At 41.5% G+C, this 26,948-nt stretch overlaps 1 long non-coding RNA gene across 1 annotated transcript; it reads right to left on the minus strand.

Moving 5' to 3' along the window:
- Nucleotides 1-415: 415 nt before the first annotated feature.
- LOC134336511 (uncharacterized) lies at nt 416-5,306 on the minus strand. Its single transcript, XR_010015811.1, has 3 exons — nt 5,058-5,306; nt 4,060-4,205; nt 416-2,846 (listed from the first exon to the last, which is right to left on the minus strand). It is a non-coding gene; the product is annotated as an uncharacterized LOC134336511 (long non-coding RNA).
- Nucleotides 5,307-26,948: the final 21,642 nt, after the last annotated feature.

The following is a 26,948-nucleotide window of genomic DNA, read 5'->3' on the forward strand; positions in this document are numbered from 1 at the left end:
TTTCCCATCAGCAAATGCACTTCGAAAGAAATAACAGATTTTCTTTTTTTTTTGATCAAACCCCTCTCTAGTCTATCCCAATTACTAACTTTTCTATTACATAGCTCAGATAACCAACTGTCTGCACAAACTCAGGATTGATGGAACTCTCACCAGTAATTCTAGAGTCTTGCACATTTTAAATGGTAGCATTTAGGTTAATATTGCCTGTCATCTGACTGGTACAAGATCTAAAGGAGTGCTCCAATGTCTTTTATATACCTTATGCTGAAGTGCTCCTCAGCCTTTTCAGATGAAAGCACATTATTACATCACTGTACTATTTTCAGGAAGAAACTCAAAAACAGTATCAATGTCTGATGAAATATTTATTCACCAAATGTTTATTGTTAAGGAAAGTCAATAGTTTCTTAAACCAGGCTTAGTTTATAAATTAAACCAAATATAATAAAATATGCCCAAGTACATACGGAGAACTAGACACTATTTGATTAAAGATAATAAATTTGTTAATTAACTTCCCCCAAAAGAAAATATTAAAAGCCCATTTCAGAAAATATTAACTATATTAAACAAATAATATACTTAGTGAAATGTAACAGAAGAACTAAACCGAATAAATAAGGTTAGGATGAAAACAGTTATTCAAAGTTCTAATTTAAGCTAAATAAAGTACCTTCAAAAGCTGAAAAAAATAAGCAGGCAAACGCAACACACCTTGTTTTCTCTGCAAGAACTTGTGCATTAAAGGCTATAATCTCAGAACTATATTGTATAAATAACGTATCTTGGAAAATAGCTCCCCAACCTAAAAATAGCACATCATTTAAAAAAAAGGGAGAGAACACAGGAATCTACATACAAATTAGCCTGATGACGTTAGGGAAAATGCTGACAAACCACTTCGGAAATAAGATTGGCCAGGGTGAACATGGATTTTTCTTGCCAGTATACTATCAGAGTCTATGCCTGCCCTCTGAGCAACCTTATCATTCTCATCTTCTCCCACACTGTCCCTGTGCTCTTACACGTAGTATGATTCACCCACCTAAAATTAGGGGCCAATTAACAAGTCAGAATATCTTATGAATATTAGAGACAACTGGACCCCCTGGGGCAAGCCCACAAGGTAATGGAGAATGTGCAACCTCCACAGATATTACTGAAGGTCTGAATTGAACCCAAGCCACTTGAGCTTTGACATTGTGTTACTCTGTTAGGAGTTCTTTTTGAGGTTGTAATGAGAATATAGGTAAACAAGTTGATATAGTGTATTCAAATGTGAAGGCTTTCAAAAGGATGCTGTATCAGAGGTTATCAAACAAAATTAGAGCACGAGATTTTTGATGATTAGTGGTACATTTTGCAGGCAAAACAATGGAGCAAAAAAAAATGGGTTGGGAGGATGTGATAGTGGACTGCTGCTACAGGAGTAACTGCTCGATGAGGGAACCAACTGCAATATATCCATGTTTACTGATAATACCAAACCAGGCAGCAACGTGGGTTGTCAGGTACATGCAGAGTGGCCACGTTTTAGTGGCTCATTTGCTTATATACAAGTGATTGGTTTTCTTTAATATATATTTATGAATGCACAAGTGTCTTTGAGATAAAAATAACTGATCTCACTGAACAGGCCAAAGGAGCTGAAAGCCTGCCCCTCAAATCTATTTCTTATAGAAACAGTGACACAGTACAGAAACAGGCCCTCCCAGCCCAATGAGCCAATGCCAACCAATTACATCCACGTGACCAATTAATTTACTAACCCATACACCTTTGGAATGTGGGAAGAAACCTACATGGTCACAGAGAGAAGGTACAAACTCCTTACAGGCAGGTATGGGAATTAAACCCGAGTCGCTGGTGCAGTAATAGCATTAAGCTGATTGCTACGCTACTGTGCTGCCCTATTTTATACTTTCCTAAAAGCAATTTGCAACAACACTTTTGCAGATTGAAACTGACCCAAGCCCACTTCTATAAAAAGAAAGCAACACAAAGTGTGGAGGAACTCAGCAGTCCAGGCAGCAGCTATGGAAAAAAAGTACAGTCGACGTTTCAGACTGAGACCCTTCAGCAAGTCAACTGTGCTTTTTTTTTTTTACCCCCCCATAGATGCTGCCTGGCCTGCTGAGTTCCTTCAGCACTTTGTGCATTGCTTGGATTTCCAGCATCTGCAGATTTTCTTGTTTGTGTTTACAAAAGGCAATATATTTTAAAGGTAAGCACTTACAAATTATAAAATGGAGTAGGTATCAATGAAGTCTTCAAGCAAGCTCTACTTTAGCTTTAAGAGGCAATGAAAGAAATAAAATTTCACCCGGTCACAACAGGAAGCACAAATCATTATTCAACATTGCGAACTGGCTGAGCTCTGGAACACTTACATAGATAAATATACTTACCACACAGAAATTCACTTAAATTGTACAGCTACCAGATTCTGTTCTTAGTTATTAAACTAGAATATTCTAAAAATAAAGTTAAATTGCAGGCAATTTATTTCAAAACCAATTACTATCACATTAAATAGTTACCTCAAGCTAGAAGAAAAAAAGAACAAAGCCTTCTACTCATTCTAAGCAGTGTCAAATCTGAAGTTATTAACTCTGGTTAGTGATCAGTAAACACAACAGCATCAATTTCTAATCCAAGACAGACAGTATAAATTATAAATATACATAGTGATTTATATTTCAATTTTATACCAAATTCACTGTTTTTATTCAATTATTAAGTTTTAGTCAATGAAGTAAAAGCACATAATGGCTTCCAGGAATCCTGCAATCATTCCATCACAGCATACTTCATACGTATGATTCCATATTATTCATGTTCATCTGTAAATTAAAAAAAACAGGATTAGCTTTAATTCTCTTGAAATCTTTCACATTTATGTCAATGCACCTCCAAAGACTTTTTATATTTATGCAAACTAACCTATCTGCAGTACACTGCACTAAAGCTACCAAAACATCCAAATTTAAAATCCCAATCCTGCCAACATTTGAATACATACTTAAACTTCCAACTATCTCCAAAGACTTAAATCTGTAAAACTTAATCCCAATTAAACTGGAGTTGTTCCAGGCTTTTGGCGATGGCCATTCAAAAAAAGATGAAATACATTATATATTGATTCTACTTATTCCAACTTTTGTTCAGAGTATTCCTTTCAAAAAGTCCATTAAGAGGATTAAAATATAGAGACCAGAAATAAATTCCTTTCCCGTGGAATTAAATGGATTAATTTGATCACAAGATCAGAAGTCAAGAATTTAGTGTCACATTATATAGAGTAACAATGGCACCATCTCCTTGAAAAACAGCATCACATGTGGCATAATGAGTATGGGTCCACATAGAATCCTTACTACCTGATCAAGGGTAAATCTGAACATTTCAAATAATTCTTCACAACTTAATCGGCATCTGAGGTAATGGATGTGACAGAAAGAAAATCTCTATTTATTCTGTATGCAGTATTATACATGAACATCGCAACTTGAAAAATGTTCACACCTGTTACTGCCTAGATTACCATTTTAATCTAGGTCAAAGGTTTAACTGCTGAATATGTACAAAATCCAGTAGTTAAGATCCAAGACCATATCACTCCTGTTGTGTAAACCAAGTACTGGAATTTAAGAACACTTCACAGTCCATTTCCTGCCTGTAGTAAATTCATAAGAACTCAATGAATCAAATTGAAAGAACTGAAATCTAATCATCTCACTAGAATTTATCTTGCAATTCAAAATTACTTCTAATTATTAAAAAGTTCATGTTTTGAGCGCATCCCTAACATCAAAACAATTCAGTGTGTTATAGGTAACTATATGAAGTGCACATTAGCCACTTGTCTTGACTTAACCCTATTCTTTCTATTTATTCTTTCCTTTTTTTTATTCTTCCTTTTCTTTCTATTCTTCACCTCTCAGGTATTTCCTGTTAAATGTTTCTGGGCTGTTCACCTCAATTACTCATTGAGGTGGAACCTTCGACACTTTTCACCCCACCCGACAAAGATTGAGGGACCGCTTTGTAGAGTACCTCAGCTCCTTCTGCAAACAGCAGAATTTTCCGGCGGCCAACTACTCCCATTCCGACACATCGGTCCACAGCCACCTCTTCTGCCACAAAGAGGCCAATTTCAGGTTGGAGGAGCAACACCTCATTCCATCAAGGTAGCTTTCAATCTGATGGTACGAACATTGATTTATCCCCCCCTTTCTTTCGCATTTCCCCCAGTCTGACCTCTTCTCCTCACCTGCCCATCGTCTCCCCCAAGTGCCCCTCCTCCTTTCCTTTCTCACAGGATCCACTTGCCTCTCCTGTCAGATCGCTTCTTATCCAGCACTTTGGCTTTTCCACTCAATACCCCCCAACTTCTTACTTTATTCCCCCTCCCCCAACCACTTCACTTCACCCATCAACTTCTAGCTTGCCCTTCTTCCCCTTCCTACTCTGGCATCTTCCCGCTTTCTTTTCAGTCCTAACAAAGGGTCTCTTGCTTGAAATGTTGACTGTTTATTCAGTTCCATACATGCTGCCTGACTTGCTCAGTTCCTCCACCACTATGCGTGTGTTGCCCAATCATCTACATAATCTCGTGTTTACATGTTTCATATTTGTTCAGTAAAAGTTACTCCTGGAATTCCATCTCCCCCGGTTTTTGGTCTTTCCCATAAAGCATACTTCTACCATTTCAAAGCTTTTTACAAGTCAAGTCTCCAGCCTGCGAAAAGCAAACGTGATCTTATTGGTGCTGTTGAATAGAGAATCAAACACAAAAGTTTGGCGCTGTGTTCCCGAGGTCCCACAAGCATATTAAATAGAATTCCAAAAATATGCTCTCGGTTACAACCTACGGTGCCAGACTCTTCCTGGAGATTACACGCTCACAGTAGAAACTCTAAAATTTACCAGAGTCCTCGCAACTATTTCAATCATATCAATCTTCGAAACTGCAGAGGTTTTCTGCACAATCTCACATTCCCTTCATATTATTACCACAAGCAAAGAAATTAAAAGTTTAAAAAAATAGTTACTTCTTTTTGACGGTTCTCACAGAGATCTGGAGAGACTCGCCACAAACAAGCTGCTGACATTCCTCGGGCCCTCATGCGTTGACTTCCCCTGGCCTCCCCCCGCTCAACCACTCATACCCTCCACTGACAACACCTCCGTTGGTATTAGCTCTCGCCCTTCCTTTCCCTCTCTCAGGCCTTCGTTCTCGCTCCTTCTCCACACCCGAATATTTCCCCCTCCCAACCACATCACCGCCTGCAACCACGCCGAAATCGGTCAACGGGTAGAACTGCACATGCGTCAATAACCCGTATGTGGGTGGGACCAAATTTCGTCAAATACCCGTCAGTGGGCGGATCCGCTGTCCATCAGATTCCCGTCAGTGGGCGGATCCGCTGTCCATCAGATTCCTGTCAGTGGGAGGGGCCGCTGTCCGTCAGATCCCGTCAGTGGGCGGGGCCAGAGGGCTTTACCCCTGACCCTGAGTTCTCTTTGCTGATTGCCGCACCAGCTTCTAAATGTTTCCTCAGTCAGTGGTTGCTATTTCTGCTAAAGGTGAAGCGGTTTAATTCAGATAATTCGCTGTTTACTTGTAAAATAAGTTCAAACCTTTCAAAATAATGCACACCTCTTCCGTCGTAAACCTATCACTCTGTGCGTTATAAGCGAGTGACCGTATTTGGAAAAGGGGCCGGCATGGGCCTACATCGGGTAGCAACCTTCGATCCCCAATCGCTGCTGTAATTTTACAGCATTCGTGGTTGGAAGGCGAGCGGGAAGTGAACCGACCGTGGCCTGCCCCCACGCCCCGTCCCCCCGTCTCGCTGTTTCCAAGTACCCTTACGTTTCTCCCTATCCCCACTATTACCCCCATTACTCTCCGCACCCCACCATTCCTCGGCTACAGCTCTGACAGTGCTGAAAAGGTGAGGCTCTAAACTACAGCAGAAATAAAGTGAATGTGCTATTTCCAGCGGAAGATGTATATCGAATTGCCCAGCAAGTCAGACAGCATCCATGGAGAGGAATAAGCAGATGACATTTCGGGTCCGAATGCTTCATCAGGACTGGAAAGGAAGGGTGCAGAGGGGAAGGATTACTAGATGGTGATAGGTGGATGAGTGTGTGGGGGGGGGGATGAAGTACGAAGTAGGGATAGAATAGATAGAAGAATTAATCTAATTGGTGAGCACGATGGACCAAGGGAGGGAAGCCGGAGGGAAGTGAAGGACAGGCAAGAAGAGAAGACGTGTGAGGGTAACCAGAATGGGGAACTGAAGAAGAGGGAGGGGGAAAATACTGGCAATTGGAGAAGATTGATGTTCATGATATCAGGTTTGGAGCCTTCCCAGATGGAATGTGAGGTGTTGCTCCTGTAACCTGAGTTTGGCCTCATCATGGCAGTACAGAAGGCCATGGACAGCCATGTCAGAATGGTAATGGGAAGTGGCTCTGAAAACAGAAGCTATCAGGAGATCCTGCCTTTTGTGGCGGGCAGAGAGAAGGTGCTCGACAAAGTGGTCACCCAATCTGCATCAGGAGCACCAGATACAGTAGGTGGCCCCAGTAGATTCACAGCTAAGGTGTTGCTTTACCTGGAAGGACTGTTTGAGGCCTTGAATGATGGTGAGGGAGGAGGTGCAGGTGTAGCACTTTCCATGCTCGCAGGGATAAGTGTCAGGAGAGAGATGAGTGGGGAGCGATAAGTGGACAAAGGAGTCACGGAGTGAATGATCCCTATGGAAGGCAGCATTTGGTCTCCCCACCTCTCCCTAAGAGTTTTTGAAGTGGTGTCATTGAAAATATTCAACGAGAAGACTGGATGTCAAGGTGTATGAGGAATGGAGATAGAGGGAAGTGAGGGAAAGTTAAAACCAAGTTAGGATCAGCCATCACAGTATTGAATTGTGGGGTAGGCTCCTGGTGCTAGGACTCCTGCTCCTGCTTTTTATGTTCTTATTCCCACTACATCCTCTCGACCACCAACCATATCCTTTCTCAAGTTTCCACTAATTGACCGAAGTGATGATTCATTCCCACTCCACACCTTTGCTTTGCTGGCGAGATTCCTTCCTGTCATTCTGTTCCACCAGCCAATTCGACCTAGATCTCCTCAGATTCTGAACTTCCCTATTTAAGACCATAAGATATAGGAGTAGAAGCAGGCCGTTTGGCCCATTAAGTCTGCTCCGCCATTCAATCATGGGCTGATCCTATTCTTCCAGTCATCCCCACTCCCTGCCTTCTCCCCATACCCTTTGATGCCCTGGCTAATCAAGGACCTATCTATCTGTTTTAAATGCACCCAATGACTTGGCCTCCACAGCCACTCGTGGCAACAAATTCCACAGATTTACCACCCTCTGGCTAAAGTAATTTCTCCGCATCTCTGTTCTAAATGGATGTTCTTCAATCCTGAAGTCGTGTCTTCTTGTCCTGGACTCCCTTAATATGGGAAATAACTTTGCCATATTGAATCCCTTCAGGCTTTTTAACATTCGGAATGTTTCATGAGAAACTCATGAGAAATCCAAGGAATACAGCCCAAGAGCTGCCAGATGTTCTTCATGTGGTATCCCTTTCATTCCTGGAATCATTCTCGTGAATCTTCTCTGAACCCTCTCCAATGTCAGTGTATCTTTTCTGAAATAAAGAGCCCAGAACTGCACACAATAGTGTGGTCTCACGAGTGCCTTACGGAGCCTCAACATCACATCCCTGTTCTTATATTCTATACCTCTAGAAATGAATGCCAACATTGCATTTGCCTTCTTCACCACCGACTCAACCTGGAGGTTAACCTTTAGGGTATCCTGCACAAGGGCTCCCAAGTCCCTTTGCATCTCTGCATTTTGAATTCATTCCCAATCTAAATAATTGTCTGTTTATTTCTTCCACCAAAGTGCATAACCATACACTTTCCAACATTGTGTTTCATTTAACACTTCATTGCCCATCCCCTAAACAATCTAAGTCTCTGCAGGCTCTCTGTTTCCTCAACACTGCAAATTCCCTGACCTATCTTCATATCATTGGCAAATTTAGCCACAAATCCATCGATCCCATAGTCTAAATCATTGGCATACATCGTAAAAAGCAGCAGTCCCAACACCGACCCCTGTGGAATTCCACTGGTAACCAGCAGCCAGCCAGAATAGGATTCCTTTATTCCCACTCTCTGTTTTCTGCCAATCAGCTAATGCTCCACTCATGCTAGTAACTCCCCCGTAATTCCATGGGATCTTTATCTTGCTAAGCAGACTCACCTGCGGCACCTCATCAAAGGCCTGAAAATCCAAGTACACCACATCTACTGCATCTCCTTTGTCTACCCTGTTTGTAATTTCCTGAAAAAGTTGCAGTAGGTTAGTCAAGCAGGAGCTTCCTTTCAGGAAACCATGCCCTTCTTTGGCCTATCTTGTCATGTGCCTCCAGGTACTCTGTAATCTCATCCCTAACAATCGATTCCAACAACTTCCAACCACTGGTGCCAGGCTAACAGGTCTATAGTTTCCTTTCTGCTGCCTCCCACCCTTCTTAAACAGCAGAATAACATTTGCAATTTTCCAGTCATCCAGTACAATGCCAGAATCTATCAATTCTTGAAGGATCATTGTTAATGCCTCCACAATCTCTCCAGCTACTTCCTTCAGAACCCGAGGGTGCATTCCATCAGGTCTGGGAGATTTATCCATCCTCAGACCATTAAGCTTCCTGAGCACCTTCTCAGTCGTAATTTTCACTGCACCTACTTCACTTCCCGGACACTGTTGAATGTCTGGTATATTGGATATGTCTTCCACCATGAAGACTGATGCAAAATACGCATTCAGTGCCTCTGTCATCTCTGTGTCTCCCAATACAATATCTCCAGCGTCATTTTCTAGTGGTTCTATATCTACCCTCAGCTCTCTTTTACCCTTTTTATACTTAAAAAAAGCTTTCAGTATGGTCTTTGATATTAGGCGCCAACTTCCTTTCATAATTCATCTTTTCCTTCCTATTGATCTTCTTAGTTTCCTTCTGCAAGTTTTTAAAAGCTTCCTAATCTTCTATCTTCCCACTAGGTTTGGCTTCCTTGTCTGCCCTTTCTTTTGCTTTTATATTGGCTCTGACTTCACTTGGCAGCCATGGTAGTGTCCTTCTTCCATTTGAAAATTTATTCTTATTTGGAATATGTCTGTCTTGTACTTCCCTCATTTTTCACAGAAACTCCAGCCATTGCTGTTTTGCTGCCCTTCCTGCTAGTGTCCATTTGCAATCAACTTTGGCCAGTTCCCCTCTCATGCCATTGTAATTTCCTTTATTCCACTGAAATACAGACACATTGGCAATGCATGATCCCCATTTACTGTTTTACCAGAAATCATAATATAGAGCCCATCAAAAGTTATATTTCAATGTCTGTAAATAAATTAACCTATGATCCACATCTGTACAATGGTCAATGTGATATTTGCAAATATTATTCTTTACAAGTAGTGCTCTTTGAGAAGAGCAGAAATGCAGAGATTGTCTGTGGCCTAATAGGAATGTTATAGTGTTAAGGCAAAATGTGTTGATTAGGCTACACACAATTCCTGGGCCTGAGGAAAGCCAATGTTACTCTCCTGTACAGCAATCAGAGAAGGGCCACAGCTTTTAAAGGCACACTCCTTGGCGGACCGTTAACAGCACCACATATTACGGCTCCCAATGGAGAACTCCTGATTTTCATGAGGGATCATTGAAGTGTTTGGAAATATGAAGGGTGTCAGCTTTTACTTTCTTCAAGTCTTTAGTTTCCAAGATGACTCAAATAAGAAAGGACTGAATGCTTTATTGATAAAGCTGATGTAAATGTACAACTAGCTAAGTGGTGTATTGTCAGGCTTGCCTGACAGAATTTAGGGATGACAAGGAAGCAGTTTTGCAGACTATGCTCTCCACCTTAATGCTAGGAAATAATCCTGTCAGACAATATACACTGTTTCTTGTGGCAGCTGTTGAGATAGCATGGATGTAGCCCACTCTTACCTTTCTGCATCTCATGCTGATCCAGGTAGAAGTCTGGTGACTGCCACATGAGAGCTGATGTTTTTATTGCCTAAGATATGTCACTCTTGAGCAGAATACTGCAGTTATACATCTGTATATCTGGTGATCCTCCCTTAGTAGGGATGGTAATGGATATGTGAAGTCCTAGACCAGCCCTATTGGGATTGTGGCCAAGAAAGCACACCAATGTCTGATTCCTCAGAAGACTAATGAAATTCTGCGTGTCCCCAAATGACTCATTGATTTTTACAGATGCATCAGAAGCATCCTAGAGAGACAAAAGAGACTGATGCTGCTCGACCTGCTGTGTCCTTTCAGAAGATTGTTTGTTGCATAGAAAGCAACCTACCTGGATGCATAGCAACTGCTCTGCCCAAGACAGTAAGAAATTTCGGAACTCTGAACACATCCTACTCCATCACGCAAACCAGCCTCCATTGACTCCGCTTACATTCCCTGCTGCTTTGGGAAAGTAGCCAACACAATCAAGATTCCCAATCATCCCGGTCATTCTCTCTTCTCTCTCTCTTGTCAGACAGAAGATACTAAAGCTTGAAAGCTCATACCACCAGACTCAAGAACAGCTTTGATCAGTTATCAGTTTTATCAGTTGAATGGACCTCTAGTATTGCTAAAGATGAACTCTTAATTCCTCCAGTCTACCCGCCGGGGCCGTTGTACAAACTGTATTTTATTACTTGATCTGCACTGCACTTTTGTAGCGACAACACTATATTTTGCACTTTGTTTTTTTCCTTTCGTCTACCTTGATGTGTTTATGTACGGCATGAGCTGACTGGATGCCATGCAGACAATAGCTTTTCACTGTATTTCAGTGCAATAATAAAACCAGAACCATTACCAATACTTTGATAGCTGTTGAGGAACACTTTACAAACACAAAAGGATGCATTACTGTGTCACTAACTCATACACTTGAAATACTTGCTCCATTTTTCTAGTGATGAATGAGTAATATAAAGCCAATTCCTGTCTAGGATTTCTTGTTCATGCCTTCAAAGTCTTCTAATAGTACTCTCTGAATGAAGAACTGCTGTGGGAGGCTGAAGAATATGAGCAATGTGGCATGATGAAATAAAACATTGAAGACACGTAGTCCTCTTTTATTGTCATTTAGTAATGCATGCATTAAGAAATGATACAATATTTCCTCCAGTGTGATATCTCAAAACACAGGACAGACCAAGACTGAAAAAACTGACAAAACCGCATAATTATAACATATAGTTACAACAGTGCAACAATACCATAACTTGATGAAGAAGTCCATGAGCACAGTAAAAGTTCAAAGTCTCTCAAATGTCCCACATCTCAAGCAGACGGGAGAAGGAAGAAAAACTCTCCCTGCCATGCCGACCACAGTCCGACTCTGAGTCATCTGAAAACTTCGAGCTCTAATCAGCTCTTCGACATCGAGTACTGAGCGCCATCACTGTCTGAACGATTCGACCTCAACTTCGGTCGCCAACAGCAGGCAAAGCCAGGGATTTTGAGGCCTACCCTCGGAAAGATTCCCAACCACGCAGTAACAACAGCAGCGAACGAGCGTTTCAGAAATTTCTCCAGATGTTCCTCCGTGCTTTCACGTCCATTCACCATCAAATCAGAATTGTCCATGGCCCCTATTTAACAGATACGATATCATTTTTCACCTGAGGGCTGCGCACGCGCAGGCGTGCTGCTCTCTTTCCTCCCACCATTGCTGCCTATTCTTTGGAACTCTTCATTTTTCTGTTGGATTAAAGATTCCATAAACAGTTACAAGACCTGTAGATATATTGAGTAATGTGAAAATGGAGTGATCACATCTGACTCCTGTGAATCCTAGCGTCTCAGCTTCAATGACCCAGGTTCAATCCCGACCCCGGGTATTGATAGTATGGAGCTTGCTTATTTTTTAAAGTGAATATGTGGGCTTCGTCTGGGATTCCAGTTTTGTCCACATCACAAAATCATGCTGGTAGGTTAATTGGCTACTTCAAGTTAACCCTTACTGTAAGTTAATAGCAGAATGTATCAACGGGGAATTGATGGGCATGTATGAAAGGGAATTAATGCAGGATAGAGAGAAATTTGAAGAAGTGGAATGGGTCTAATGAGATGATTCCCTCTGTTGAACGCAACTCCAGAACACTTGCAAGCCAATCAACTGAATGTGGTGAGATACTCATTACCCACATTTGTGTAGGAATTTCAAAAAATCTTGCTGACGCTAAATGATTTGCTTCATAAATCAATTCTGCAACTCTCTTTGCTAATTTGAGCACATTGAATAATTTGGTAGGTATTTCAGCAGACATTTCTGAAGCTACTTTATTAATTATTCTGTAATTTAAAAGTTTTTAAATATCTGTAAATCTGAAATAAAAACAGAAAAGCTTAGCAGGTCAGGCAGCACCGTGGAAAGAAAAACAGCTGGTATTTCTGTTTGATGATGGGCTTTACACCGAGTTTTCCCTGGACTTCCTGTTTTTATTTATGAGCTTTTTTAATGTTAGTGGTGTGGTTGTTTAACTGGCAAGAATGCAGCATGTTTTACTCTGCTTTCTTGTGACTCTTAAATAAGTGATTTTCAAGACTTTACATTGGGAGGGATTGAAATGTGCATCGCAAGACAATTGATGTCATCAGTTATGTGCCTGATGGTGGGAAAATATAGTGAGTGCCAATGTGAATTGAAACTATAACTAAACAATCCAATTGTACAATCGACAGAATTTTCCCTGAAATTGCTGTTAAGCTAATTTATTGGTTTGTAAAGCTGCTACAAAATAGTATGAAGTACATTCCAATTTCTAGGCAACCAAGGAGCAGAAAACATAGACAGGCATTGTTTATAGACTCCTAAAACTATTAATCAAGGCAGTTGAACAGTCTATCAATCAAGAACAAACAGGGATGTAACAAGGGTGATACAATAATTATGAGGGACTTTATATTGACTTGGACAATCAATCTGGTGATTTTGTTTTGAGGAGGTGTTCATTGAATGCATGCAAGACAGTTTCCTAAATCATGGTAATTTAAAATTGTCTGGGGTATGATGATGGGTCTCAGTGCAAAATATTAACTGTTCATTTCCCTCCACAGATGCTTCCTGACCTGCTGAGTTCCTGCAGCATTTTTTGTTTGTTGCCGAAATTTCCAGCATCTGTAATTTCTTGTAGCTCCGTAAACCTAAGGGCAATTTCGAGGGTCGGAAGGACAGGTTATGGTTGATTAGAAAATTTAGTTAAAAGTAAGATGTTAGATAAGCCATGGTAAATATTGAAAGAAATATTTGACTCTGAACAAATACAAATTCCATTACTGAAGACTCCATTAGAAAAGTGAGTTTTTGTGGCTAATTGAAATAAAGAGTTGAAACAGTTTGTGAAGTTGCAAGGTGTGAGTATGGGGTGAATTTAAAAAAAACAGCGAAGAAATGCTATAAGTGCAAAGAGAAAAAAGATTAAATGTTGGAACATTAGAAGTCAATTCAGGGCAGTAAGTGATGGCGAATGAAGAAATTGCAGTAATATTGAACAAATATTTTCAATTGCACTGGTGCCCAAGAAGAACGTGGTGACTTGCCTCAATGTCTGTCGTCTAGTAGCACTTAAATCCACAGTGATGGAGTGTTTTGAGAGGATGGTGATGAAACATGTCAACTCCTGCCTGAGAAGTGACTTGGATCCAATCCAATTTGCCTACCGGAGCAACAGGTCCACAGCAGATTCCATCTCAATGGCTCTGCACTCAACTCTGGAACATCAGGACAGCAAAAAACCATACATCAGAATACTTTTTATTGGCTACAGCTCAGCATTCAATGCCATCATCCCCTCAAAACTAATGAATTAAGCTCCAAGACATCAGCCTCAATATCTCCTTGTGTAATTGGATCCTTGATTTCCTCACTTGCAGACCCCAGTCAGTTCAAATTGGCAACAACATCTCCCCCATAATCTCCATCAGCACAGGTGCACCACAAGGCTTTGTGCTTAGCCCCCTGCTCTACTCTCTTTAGACTTATGACTCTGTGGCTAAGCACAGCTCTAGTGCCATATTCAAGTTTGTATACAACACTACTGCCGTAGGCCAAATCAAAGGCAGTGATGAATCAGCATATAGGAGGGAGATTGAAAATCTGGCTGAGTGGTACCACAACAGCAACTTATTGCTTAATGCCAGCAAGATCAAGGAGCTGATTGTTGACTTCAGGAGGAGGAAATCGGTGGTCCATGAGCCAGTCCACATCGGGGAACAGAGATGGAGAGGGTCAGCAACTTTAAATTCCTCGGTATTATCATTTCGGAGGACCTGTCCTGGGCTTAGCATTTCAATGAGATTTACAGAAAGATGTTGCTTCTTTGCTTGGCATTGTTCTCTGCCACACCTCCAACAGTGATCTTAGGTCAGCTGCAGCATCATCAGCCAGGGACCACTCAATGATGTTTTGCTCTCTTAGCCCTGGTACGTCTCCTGGTGGTGGAGCAGTGGCAGGGACATCTCTCTCCCATCCCCTGTAGCTTCCAATGAGGTTAGTCAGTCCCCCAATTTCTGTCCTTCTTCTTCAGCCACAGTCAAAAGCTGCCCTTTTCTGCCTTCTCAGCCAAATCTCTGGTGGCCCTTCTGAGCCTTTCTCCAGTCACTGCCATATCACAGGATGGTTAACTCAATGCGGAGGACTGTCTTGGTGGCCATGGACCACAATGTTATGTCTGGGTGGAGAGAGGTGATGGTGATTTCCGTGGGGAACCGTAGCTGTCTGCCAAGATCTGCACTCATGTTCCACTCCTCGCTTGTGAAGTGGAGTCCTGAAGGAGCTCTTAGACAGGTGCATTAAGTGGTCTTACCAGCCTTAAAAACGGGATGAGTTGTCACCTTATTGCCAGGATGTGTTGGAGGTTGGCATTGGTGGTATCACACAGGGAGTAGCTTTCCTTAATACCAAACTATTGGTGAAGATTTTCAGGGCAGGGCAAGGTGTCATAGGTTGCCCTGATGAGGAAGCTGGGTCTGGCTTGTGGGATCTTCTACAGGCCAGACCAGCTGAATGACCTGATGGCAGTGCCCGCCATGTTGTCCAGATTCCCTGGTAGCCCTGTGTCACTGCCTTCACTCTTGTAGCACTTCTGTTCTGTCCTTTCTTGTCACTTCCTCCATTATCATGGCTTTCCTCTCTTTCTTCGAGTCTTGGACCAGAAACGTGCTGTCAACCCCCAGCCACGTCCTGCATGTCCAGCCTGGACTCTTCCAACACCTCTTTGGTGTTGCAGCCTGCTGATGGCATAGTCTCCTTCAGCTTGAGTTCTCCATTTACAGCTGGTATGAATTGGGGCATTGGCACTCCTGGCCAGGTGGACTCCCTCAGCTCAACGACCATGCAGGATTTCTCCTGCTTGTACCCCAGACTGATGGATCTCAGTGGCAGCTTCACCACGTTCTTCCTGAAGAGGCCAGTGTCCAAGCAATACCGAGGCAATACAAGTTGGCTATCCCATCCATCCTACTGGCTGTGGATAAGGGAATCTTGCACATTTTCAGGGGCCACATCAGCCTTTGGTACAGTGTGAACTGGTAGCACCACATTTTATACTTTCCAGGTAGTTGGATCTGTTCAATCTGGCCAGGCTCTCTGTAAGGTGTTTCTGTGTTACTTTTCCCATCTGCCTGTCAGAGAGCTCTGCAGTATATTGCCTCCCAAGGCTTTGGATGGCCTGCCTGGCTGACAATGGAATTTTTTTGCCCCCTACGACAAAGGTGCTGTTGTTGCTTCTGACCCTTTTTCGAAGGGAAAGGCTTTGCATCTTCATCTCTGCCCAAGTCAGTAGCTTGTATAACCTCCTCAGCAGCTGCTTTGTGAATGCAGCCAGCTGAAGGATGCTTATGATATCATCCCTGCAGCTTCTCAGTGGAGGAAGCCTCTGTCTTGACTGTAACTTCATCCCTCCAACCACCTGCTTTGCTTCAATAAGGATAATCTCAAAGGCTGCCACAAACAGGATGGGAGGGTGGAACACCCCATCGAAATGTCTACTTTGATTTGCTGCCACCCTGTTATCTTGAAAAAAGAAGCCCATCTGGAGGTCACTGAAGTAATCAGAAGACAGGCCTCTAATGCCTGGGGGAATGTAAACGAGCTCCATTGCAAAGTTGATGAGCTGGTGAGGCTCAGATTTCTGAGGGCAACTGTAGCTGTCTGTCGATATCTTCCCCCGTGTTCCACTCCTTACCTGTGGAGAGGAGTGCTGAAGGAGCTTTTGGGTGGGTACATTCAGCGCTCTTACCAGCCTTAACAAATGGGATGAGTTGCTGTCCCGCTGGGGAAAGGCTGCTTCTCGCGCCCTGCCTGCAGGTCTCTAGAATTTCCACCAGCTTCTTTAGAACCTGGTAACGCTGCCATCTGTAGCGCCCTTGGACAGCGCTGTCGTGCATCCTGCCACGATAGTCTGGAGGTTGGCATTGGTGGTATCACACAGGGAGCAGCTATCCTCACTGCCGAACCACTGGTGAAGATTTTGAGGGCAGGGCAAGGTTGCCCTGATGAGGAAGCTGAGCCTGGCTTGTAGGATCTTCCACAGGTCAGACCAGCTGAATGGTACCTGACCTGTTGATGGTGCCCTCCCATGTCGTCCAGCCTTCCTGACAGCCCTGTAGCACTCCTGCTCTGTCCTTGTCACCTCTTGTACTACTACCATGGCTTTCCTCTCACAAAAAGCAGTGGATATGGCCCAGTCCATCACAGGTAAAGCCCTCCCCATCATTGAGAGCATCTACACAGCGTGTTGTTGAAACCCCCACCACCAAGGACATGCTCTCCTCTCACTGCTGCCATCAGCAAGAAGGTATGGGAGCCTCAGCAGTTACACCACCAGGTCCAGGAATAGTTATTACCCCTCAGCCATCGGGACCAAAGGGGACAACTTCACTCAACCTCACTTGCCCCATTATTGAAATGTTCCTTCAAACTATGGACTCACTTTCAAGGACTCTTCATTTCATGTTCTTGATATTTATTGCTTATTTATTTATTATTATTTCCCTCTTTTTGTATTTGCACAGTTTGTTGTCTTTTGCACACTGGTTGAACACTCAAGTTGATGCAGCTTTCATTGATTTTGCTATGGTTATTATTCTATTATGGATTTATTGAGTATACCTTCAAGAAAATGAATTTCAGGGTTATATATTTGTTGTCCACTTCAGGAAGAAGAATAGAAAATAATAGAATTATTTTATTTGTGTGAGGCTATTAAAAGTTGAAGTCCAGCTGGGTCTGCATATTCTCATACAGGAAGCACATGAAATTAGCACACAGTACAGAAAGTAATTAAGAAAGCAGGGTGAGTACAAGATAAGGAAATCTGGCTGTTACTGTGCAGCATTTTGGTGAGACCAACCCTGCAGTAATTTATGGTAAATTCTCTCCTCTCTGCCTCTCTCTTTTTCCATTCCCCATTCTGTTTCCCCTCTTACCTCTTCACTTCTCCTTACCTGCCCATCATCTCCCTCTGGTGCCCCACCTTCTTCCCCTTTCTCCCGTGGTCCACTTTCCTCCTCTATCAGATCTCTTGTCCTTCAGCCCTTCACCTCTTCCACTCTACAGCTTCTTTCTTCATTTTCCCTCCCCCACCCACCTGACTTCACCTATTACCCATTAGCTTGTTTCCCTTCCCCTCCTCCCACCTTCTTATTTTGGCTTCTTTCCCCATTCCTTTCTAGTCTTGGCCGAAAACATTAGCTGTTTATTCCCCTCCACAGATGTTGTCTGACTTGCTGAGTTCCTCCAACATTCTGTGTGAGGAAATAATGAAAAGGTGGCTGATACACATTGGAGTTTAAAAGAATGAGATATGATCTCATGAAATATACAGTATAAGAATTTTGACTGAATGGACACTGGTGATATTTCCTAAGGTGGGGTATTCTAGAAATTGAGGTCTTTTCTTAGGTTAAGGTGATGACCATTTAAGCCCGAGATGAGAATGCATTTCTTTCTGTATGTTGTAAATATATGAATTTTGAAACGTTTGAGAGCAGTGGGTGCAGCTATTAAGTATATTCAAAGATGAGACATGCATATTTTTGGCCTACAGTGGAACTGAAGATTATGGGATTGAGGAGGAAGTAGAGATGAAGCCAGTCATCCTGGGGAAGTGTGGGGGGGGGGCAACTGAGGGGCTTGAGTTATAAGGAGAGGCTTGATAGGCTGTGAAGAGAAATCTTAGGATTTACAAGAAGAGTGGGAAAGTTTATAATATGGTCAACTTATGTGTTATATAAATTAGAAGCGGATAACAGGAAAATAAGTCAATATTGGAGATGGCTTAGAAGTCACTTAGAGGAAGCAGGCTATTACTAAAAACAGGAAATGTTTAAATTATAAGGCATAACTGGCTGGAGCAGAGGTAAACAAATTAGATTAGATTAGATCAGATTCAACTTTATTGTCATTGTGCCGAGTACAGGTACAAAGCCAATGAAATGCATTTAGCATCTGACCAGAAATGCAAAGAATAGTGTTATTTATAAAATAACTGCGAATAAAAGAAGTGCTACAGCACACAAATATAAAAGTACTGAGACGGTACAATACTGATGCAATACTGCTTAGCGCTGTGATGAGAGGTTCAGCAGTGTCACAGCCTCAGGGAAGAAGCTCTTCCTGTACCTGCTATTGCAGGAGCGGAGGCTCCTGTAGCGCCTACTGGATGGGAGGAGAGTAAAAAGTCCATGGTTAGGGTGAGATGCATCCTTGATAATGCTTTTCGCCCTGCCCAGGCAGCGTTTATGGTAGGTGTTCTCAATGGTGGGCAATTGGGTGCTGATAATCCACTGGGCAGTTTTCACCACATGCTGGAGTGTTTTGCAGTCCGATACAGGACAATTGCCATACCACACTGAGATGCAGTTGGTGAGTATGCTCTCAGTGGTACAGTAGTAAAAGTTTGTCAGTATCCTGGGACAGAGGTGAGCTTTCTTGATGCCCTGCAGGAAATAAAGCGCCTTTTTGATCAGGATGGTGGAGTTCAGGGGTGAGATCCTCAGAAATGTGGACACCAAGGAATTTGAAGCTTGATACACTCTCCACTACAGCTCCGTTGATGTAGATGGGGACGTGAGTGTGGGTCCTAGCATGCCTGAAGTCCATAATGATCTCCTTGGTCTTCTGGATGTTAAGGGCCAGATTTTTGTCGGCAAACCACGCGGCCAGGTGCTGGACCTTGTCCCTGTAGGCCGTCTCGTCATCCCCACTGATCAGACCAACCGCCGTGGTGTCGGCTGCGAACTTGATTATGGAGTTAGAACCATGTACAGGAACGCAGTCATAGGTGAAAAGGGAGTACAGAAGAGGGCTCAGCGCACAGCCTTGAGGCACGCCGGTGTTCAGGGTGAGAGTGGAGGAGGGGAGGTTGTCTAACTTAACTGATTGGGATCTGTTAGTCAGAAAGTCTAAGGTCCAATTGCAGAGGGATATACTGATACCAAGTGGCGAAATGGAGGTTGGAATATATGTAGCTTTAGTGCAGAGTAACTGTGTGTGAGAGAAGTTGAGTCATAATGGAAGGACAAGACCTCAAATCAGAGGAAGAATAGGGGAAAATGCCATCTGGGCAAAGCAAGCAAAGTCCCATTTGTCAGTTAGAGGCAACCCTTGCAGAGCTCAAACAAAGACTAAATACTACAAAGAGAAATGGGCTATTGATGAAATTGTAAAATCTGCATGTAACTATTGTAAAGCAATATGATTGCTGGAAGTCTTGGATCAGTGATGTACTTTGAATTCTCACTCAATGTGCTCCCAGTGTACACTGTAACAGGCCCGAATAAACTGACTTGTTCCAGAAACTCACCACTACCATACAAGAGATTTTCTTTATGTGCTGTCCTAACCTGAACCGCAACTAGGACAGTCACTGTGCCCCATGTGAAAGCTAGACTTAGGATGCAGGTACATTTACAGTATTTAAAAGGCATTTGCATAGGTACATGGATAGAGGGATATGGGCAAAACACAGGCAAATGGGATTGGCTCCAATAGACATTTTGGTCAACATGGATGAGTTGGCCTGAAGGATCTGTTTCTGTGCTCTGTGACGAGAATAAAGTATTTTCAGGAATATTAAGAAAAAACATATATGAAGTTTCGTTTTCCATTTAAAACAAGTTTATCAATGGAATAGAATGTAAAACTTGTTTTGCTGACAACAAATTGTATTTATAAAAAGTTTTATAATAAAACTTGATGAAAACTGGGAATGTCATGAGCCAACATTTGACCAAACACCGTGTATAAAGATTAAGTAAGACAAGGGACCAACATTTTGGTTATAGAGTTAGGTATTAAAGAGAATCTTAAAGGAAGACAGGAATGTAGAATGGCATTGATGTTGAGAAAACAATTGCCCAAGATGAAGCAAAAAGAATGAGGGATGAGTTAAAGCCTGAATTGGAACTACTCTAAAGATGTGGGCTGGAGAAGGTGAAAAGGGATGAGAGTATGAATACAAGATTAATAACTTTAAAATTGTAGCTTTGTTGAACCAGAAACAAATATAGAATGGTAATACAGTTGTGATGGATGAAGGTGAAGGTGCAAGCTAGGATCTTGGCAAAAATATTTATAAAAACTTCAAGTTTTACAAAAGGTAGAATGTGCTAGATGGGCTAGGAAAGCATTGGAATAACACAGTCTGGAGATAATGAAGGCATACAGGCTTAGGATGGTCATTTGGCAATTGAGGACTGGTGGGGCTAGTCTTCATACAAGAAAATGTACAGAATGCTAAGATAATAAGCACTCTATCCAATCTAATTTCCAGTTAATTTTGTGATTCATTTAATTACGCTGCATTGCTAAACCATATGAGATCTCAAATTTCAAGGGGCTTTGCTGTGATTTCTGTTAAGAAACTTAATTAATTGTCTGATAATGGAAAAAAATTGGTAAACCTTATCTGAATAATCCTGAGCATACTGTTTCAAATATATACAATACACAGCTCGAAAAATAGAATTTAAACAGAAATATGAGGTGAGAAAATCCAAGAAAAATTTAGAAACCTATAAAATAAATATGAGAAAATACAGGTTGACATTCACTAATCCGACTACCTGTAATCTGGTTCCTGTGATAATCCGCACTGATTTCAAAATTTCCGCGCAACTGTAATTTCAAATTTTCTGGGTCACCGTACCAATCTGCTGCACATTGTTTTGGTTGCGCTAGATCTGTTCATGTGTTGGTGCACTCTTGTAAGCACAGACAGGCGATTCCTGCTTGTTTTCCTGCATTTATTAATATCATTTGCGTGAGGCCAGGCCACCCGGCACCCACCCATCTCACCCGCCAGCGGCAGGCGAGCTGGCGTGCAGCACACTGCCCTCCGGCGTTGCCCGGCTGGCGCTCTGTTCTCTTCTGCCTACGACCTCAGATCAGACGTGGTGACCCGCTGAACTTAAGCATATTACTAAGCAGAGGAAAAGAAACTAACGAGGATTCCCTCAGTAACTGCGAGTGCAATGTAGTCTTTGGGGTAACTGCAAGTCTGTGTCTTTGCTATCGCTTTGCTCACACTTGAGTGCTGTTAGTGGGTGTGCTTTATTTTTTGCCGGTGGGGAGGGGGGATTTTTGCTCGCTGCCACTTACGTGCGTGACAGAAGGGAGCGGTGGGGGGACCTTAGGGGTTCTAACATTTAACTGTCGTTCATTCTTTGGGACACTCCTCTGTTTTCGTAGATGGTTGTGAAGAAAAAGCATTTCAGGATGTATATTGTGTACATTTCTCTGACATTAAATAGGAGGGAGGAGAAGATGACGGCGCGATGCAGTGCGCGCGGCCATTCCAAATGATATCGATATGTGTCAACTAGGGGGCCGTGCAAAATCCTGATTTGATGGAGACAGCCTTGAGAAGCACAGAGGAACATCTGGTAAAACTTCTGAAATGCCTGCTTCGCTGCTGCTGCTACTGTGCGATCGAGAATCTCCGGAGGGGAAGGCCCCAAATCCTCGGCTTTGCCTATTGCCTGTTGCTGGGGCCGGGGTCGAAGCGCTTGGCAGAGGTGGTGCTCGGTGCTTGGTGTCGGAGAGCTGGTTGGAGGTTCGGAGTTTTTGGACGGACTCGGAGTCAGACTGTGGTCGGATGCTTCCAGGATGCTGCATCGGCAAGTTTGCGGCGCTGGAGGTTCACCGTCTGCGTGAGATGATGGGACTTTCGAGAGACTTTGAGACTTTTACTGTGCCCATGGTCTGTTCTTATCAAATTACGGTATTGCTTTGCACTGTTGTAACTATATGTTATAATTATGTAGTTTTTGTCAGTTTTTCAGTCAGTTTGTCGTGTTTCTGTGATATCATTCTGGAAAAACATTGTATCATTTCTTAATGCATGCATTACTAAATGACAATAAAACAGGACTGCGTGTCCTCATAATCGTAAAAAAACTTTGAATCTTTTGACATTTTAAAGGTATGATGAGGTGGTTAGCTATTGCTTAATGTGACCCTTCTGTAACCTGGCATTTTCACTAATCCGGTACTCCTCAGGTCCCAATGGTGCTGGATTATAGAAGGTCGGCCTGTAATACATTTGTTCTATCCATGGGCATTGAATCAAAGTAAGCCTTTTGCTGGGCCTAAAAAGAGCACATTTGGTGAAGATATTCCTGGTTCTGAAGAGTACATCAAAATGCTCAGCAGAGGTAAATGTTGTTACTAAAGCAAGCAAGCCATAACAGGAGGGAAAAAATGTCAGGAAAGAAGTAAAAATAACATTGCGTGCTGGTTGTCTGCAGTTCAGTTATTTTATATGTTTTGATTTTGTTTAATAGAATGTAAGAAAATTATCATTTACTAATAAAAGCGCCGACATATGATAAAAGAAAACTAAATAAGATACATAAAATGTGAAGTATATTTCATTATTTACAAGTATTTATTTAAACACATACTTGTGCTCAAAACCCCATATATTTAGCCAAGAAGAATAGTTTGACATAAAGCCCATAGTTTGAACATGGGCTGCTGACCATGACATTCAAACACAAGGGCTGAAGTTAGCCTCATTTTGTAACTTAAGACATGGATAAGAGTTGTACTAATAGATGAGCTAAATCGCAAAGAACATTTGATTAGTTCTGAATTCATATACCATCAACACCCTTGTTTGTGTAATAGGATCCAGCTATTTTCAGCTACCAGCTGCAAAATGACATTTATCTAACAGGAACAAGTTTTAATTCTCTATGGCTTAACAGAAGTAGTGTCCATTGAAGTTGTATGTTGGGTGTTGTTAGCCACCCAATAATATCGGGGCTAACAGTGAATTTTCTTTATCCCCTTCATAGTGTAGAAATTTCAAAACTGGAGTTTGCCAGTTGGCTAGCTGATTGCACCTCATTGTATATGTAGGTTGGAAATTTCATAATGGCCCGTTTACTCAATAATTAGACGTGTATTCCATGTCCAACGCAAAAGTTTAATAATTGAATTTTTGATCAGGTTTTTTGTTAAATAATGAAGTTATAGTCTAGACTTTGCACCTCTGCTGTTCAGCATCTGTCCTCCTAAAATATCTTTGACAAGTCTAAGTCTTGGTGAACGGACACTTTCTTCATACTGGGAAAGGTCAGAGTCAGTGAGGGCTGTTTGTATTTCAACATTTAAACAAAATGGACTATATATGTAGAGAGTTGTATTTTATAACCGTGGTATCCATAAAATGATATTGCTTTAAGATATTAATCACTACTGTCATACTGATGTTCGCATGTGTGTTGATGTGTCAGTTTTACATATGCATCACATCTTTGTTGGGCAAGTGTAAGATATTCTTTTAAAAGAACAATGACTGGAAATTAAGGAAAAATTCCAAAATATGTGGATTTTATATTGGGGCTGTTGTTTAGTGTGTTGTATATTTTCTCTGGAATACAGTTTTTTTCCCCAACAAAACAGCATGATGGACAACTTCATTGTGCAGTTTCAGAATTAACTTAACTGTTTGCAGACTTGAATATTAGAACAAAGGCTTCACAGATAACCATTTCAAATTTGATCTTTACAACATCTTAAAATAATCACAGCTATAATTATTCTGCAACTGTAGTAAGCATCATAGTTATCAGGGGGAGGCAGAAAATAGAACCTGAAAGTGTAGAGAAAAAGATTTGAAACAGGAGACAGTATATTAAGGGATGGATGATCTCCAAGGTGTTGTAAGATTAAAATTATATGTATTTTTAAAAAAGTAGACACCATAGCAGCTTTATAATTGATTTTGGGTGACCTTATAAGATGTAGCTGGAATTATTATTGATCCAATTGTTAAATTTTCAAATGAAGCATTTGGTTGGGGGCTGGGTAGGGGCAATTTTAAATCCACTGTTTGTAATGGAATTGATGTGACAATGGCTTGAAAACTAGAAGATAATACAGAAGAATCAGTCTTGCTGGCTTTAGCAATACTTGTCTTTCAGCCTTTTAAAAGGAAGAGACTGGACTACAAAATCAATTAAGACATACCCGAAGGAAAATTTAGTGATGTACAAATACCTGAGGAAGTATTTTCTTTCGAATTTGTTTCATGTATCTAAAACGATATTTATACTAAAGGGAAAAATTAACACGACTCCATTGCATTATGTTCAAAGCTTTCTGAAGGCTTATGTTTGGCAGTGTTATTTGGGCATGTTATTTGAGGCCTGAGCATTTAATATCTGATCATGGGTACAGCTTCCAGTGTAGCTGCCTTTACCATATAGAGTGAGATGAACTTTCACACGTCATTGTGCAAGAAGGTTGCATCGTAGCCTAATATGTAAGCTCCAATGCACACATTCGCAGGTGGTTGCAGAGGGTGATAGACTCTACTAGTTCCAGCCCAGACACAAACATCCGCTCTGCTGAGGGTATCTTCAAGAGGCAGTACCTCAAGGTGGTATCCATTATTAAAATCCCTCACCATCCAGGACATGGCATCTTCATGTTACTGCCATCGGGGAGGAGGTACAAGAGCAGCTTTTAAGAACAGCTTCTTTCCCTCTGCTGTCAGATTTCTGAATAATTCATGAACCAATGAACACAACCTTGTTATTTGTCTTTTCCACTGTTTATTATTTTTGTAACATAGTTTTTTTTGTCTTGCACTACATTGTTCCCACAAACCAACAACTTTCATGATATATGTCAATGGTAACAAATCTGATGTTAATTCTGAAGATCTGAAAACGAGGATAACTTTGAATTAGCAAAGAAAGAAGTTAAGAAAAGAAAGGAGAAATAACAGTTGGGGAAGGTTTTCAAAGTGGAAATTGTTATTTATCTAGTAATAAAGAGTAACTCACTGAATTACACTGATAGCCAAAAATATACCGAAAACAAATAGCTGTCTGTGCAGCATTTACTTCTGTCTCTATTTTTCAATCCTCCATTCTCGTTCTCTCTGACTCTGTTTGTATCTCTCGCTCTTTCTCTCTCTCTCACTCACTCTCTGTCTCACTTCTCTCCCTCTGCCTCTCTCTGACTCTGTCTGTCTCTCTGACACTCACTGTCTGTCTGTCTCTCTTTGTCTATTTCTCCTCTCCACTAATACTCTTCTCCAAAAGATTCCTGGAAAACAGCCCTGCTGGAACTTTATTGAGCTGGAGGTTATGGATAACTATGAGAAAGAGTGTTATTGTTTCTCTTGGGTTACTAACAATGACAAATGAAATGTGCCTTTTTCTGCAAGACGCCAGCACAATCCAGGCGAATTGGCAATTAAAACGCTCTCATTAAACCTGGCCAAATTCATTCTGAAAAAAACTGCATACAAGTGATTGCGATGATTCTGCAGGTACATTTCCATACGAGAAAAGATTGGAACTCCTATCTCCTAGATGTCCCTACCTGAGCTGTTAACATACAGTATATCATGTGTTAGTTTGTATGCTGGAATGCTGCAAAAATAATTCAATGGTTTCTGCATGTTTTCTCTCTCTGAAGACAAGAGAAAGAAACATTTCCATTCAGGTCATGTCTCACATGGGCAAAGAACAAGTACGTTTGTATGAGATATTTGTCTTGAAATCCATTTTCTAATTTGCTCCCAGATATGACACACTTCCTTTTATATCAATTTTCTCTTCCCTTCATTCAGTTTATGCCTGTGGCCCTCCACTTCTAAAAACCTTCACGGCAGAAGCCGCATTAAAAAAAGGGGGTAGTTTCTTCAATTGCTCCCAGCAACCAAGCCATCACAAAGCAGTTTGCAAAACCAAAAACTCGCTCTCTATTAAGGAACACCAACCACAATTTAAGAATTGCTAAATGACTGAATTTAAGTGCATATATTTTCCATTTCTGGAGACATTTAAATGAAGTGAAAGAATATTTCCCAGCAGAATTCAACCATGTCAGCTCTCCCCCTGTGCATGTTAGCAAGGCCGGTGTGCACAAGGCAATCTAACCTCAAAAATAACTGAAACTTTAACCTTGTTTGAAGTTTCACATTTTATTTCTCAGCCCTGGTAAGAGCTTTGCATAAACAAGGGAAATGAACACTAAGCTTGCAACAAATGAAAAAGTAAATTTGTTATTTATTTTCCCTTTAAATGTATCTTCAAAACTAGAAATGCGAAAGCAGGAATGCCTCTGTTTCCATGGACTGGGGTTAAGATAAGGTATTACTTCTCATTCATGGATAGCTTAATACAAGCTAAGGAATTCAGCGATCAGATGTTTTATTGAGTGCAATCTTTTTAGTATTGTTAGCAGCTGAGAATATGGATACAAATATAAAAGGTTAGAAATTGAATCTATTTTTAGTCAAAACATAATTGTTCTGGGATAGAGAGCAGTTATTTGAAGGATCATTTTACAGTTC

This window comes from Mobula hypostoma, chromosome 22 (assembly GCF_963921235.1).
Source record: "Mobula hypostoma chromosome 22, sMobHyp1.1, whole genome shotgun sequence".
NCBI classification, from domain to species: Eukaryota; Metazoa; Chordata; class Chondrichthyes; order Myliobatiformes; family Myliobatidae; genus Mobula; species Mobula hypostoma.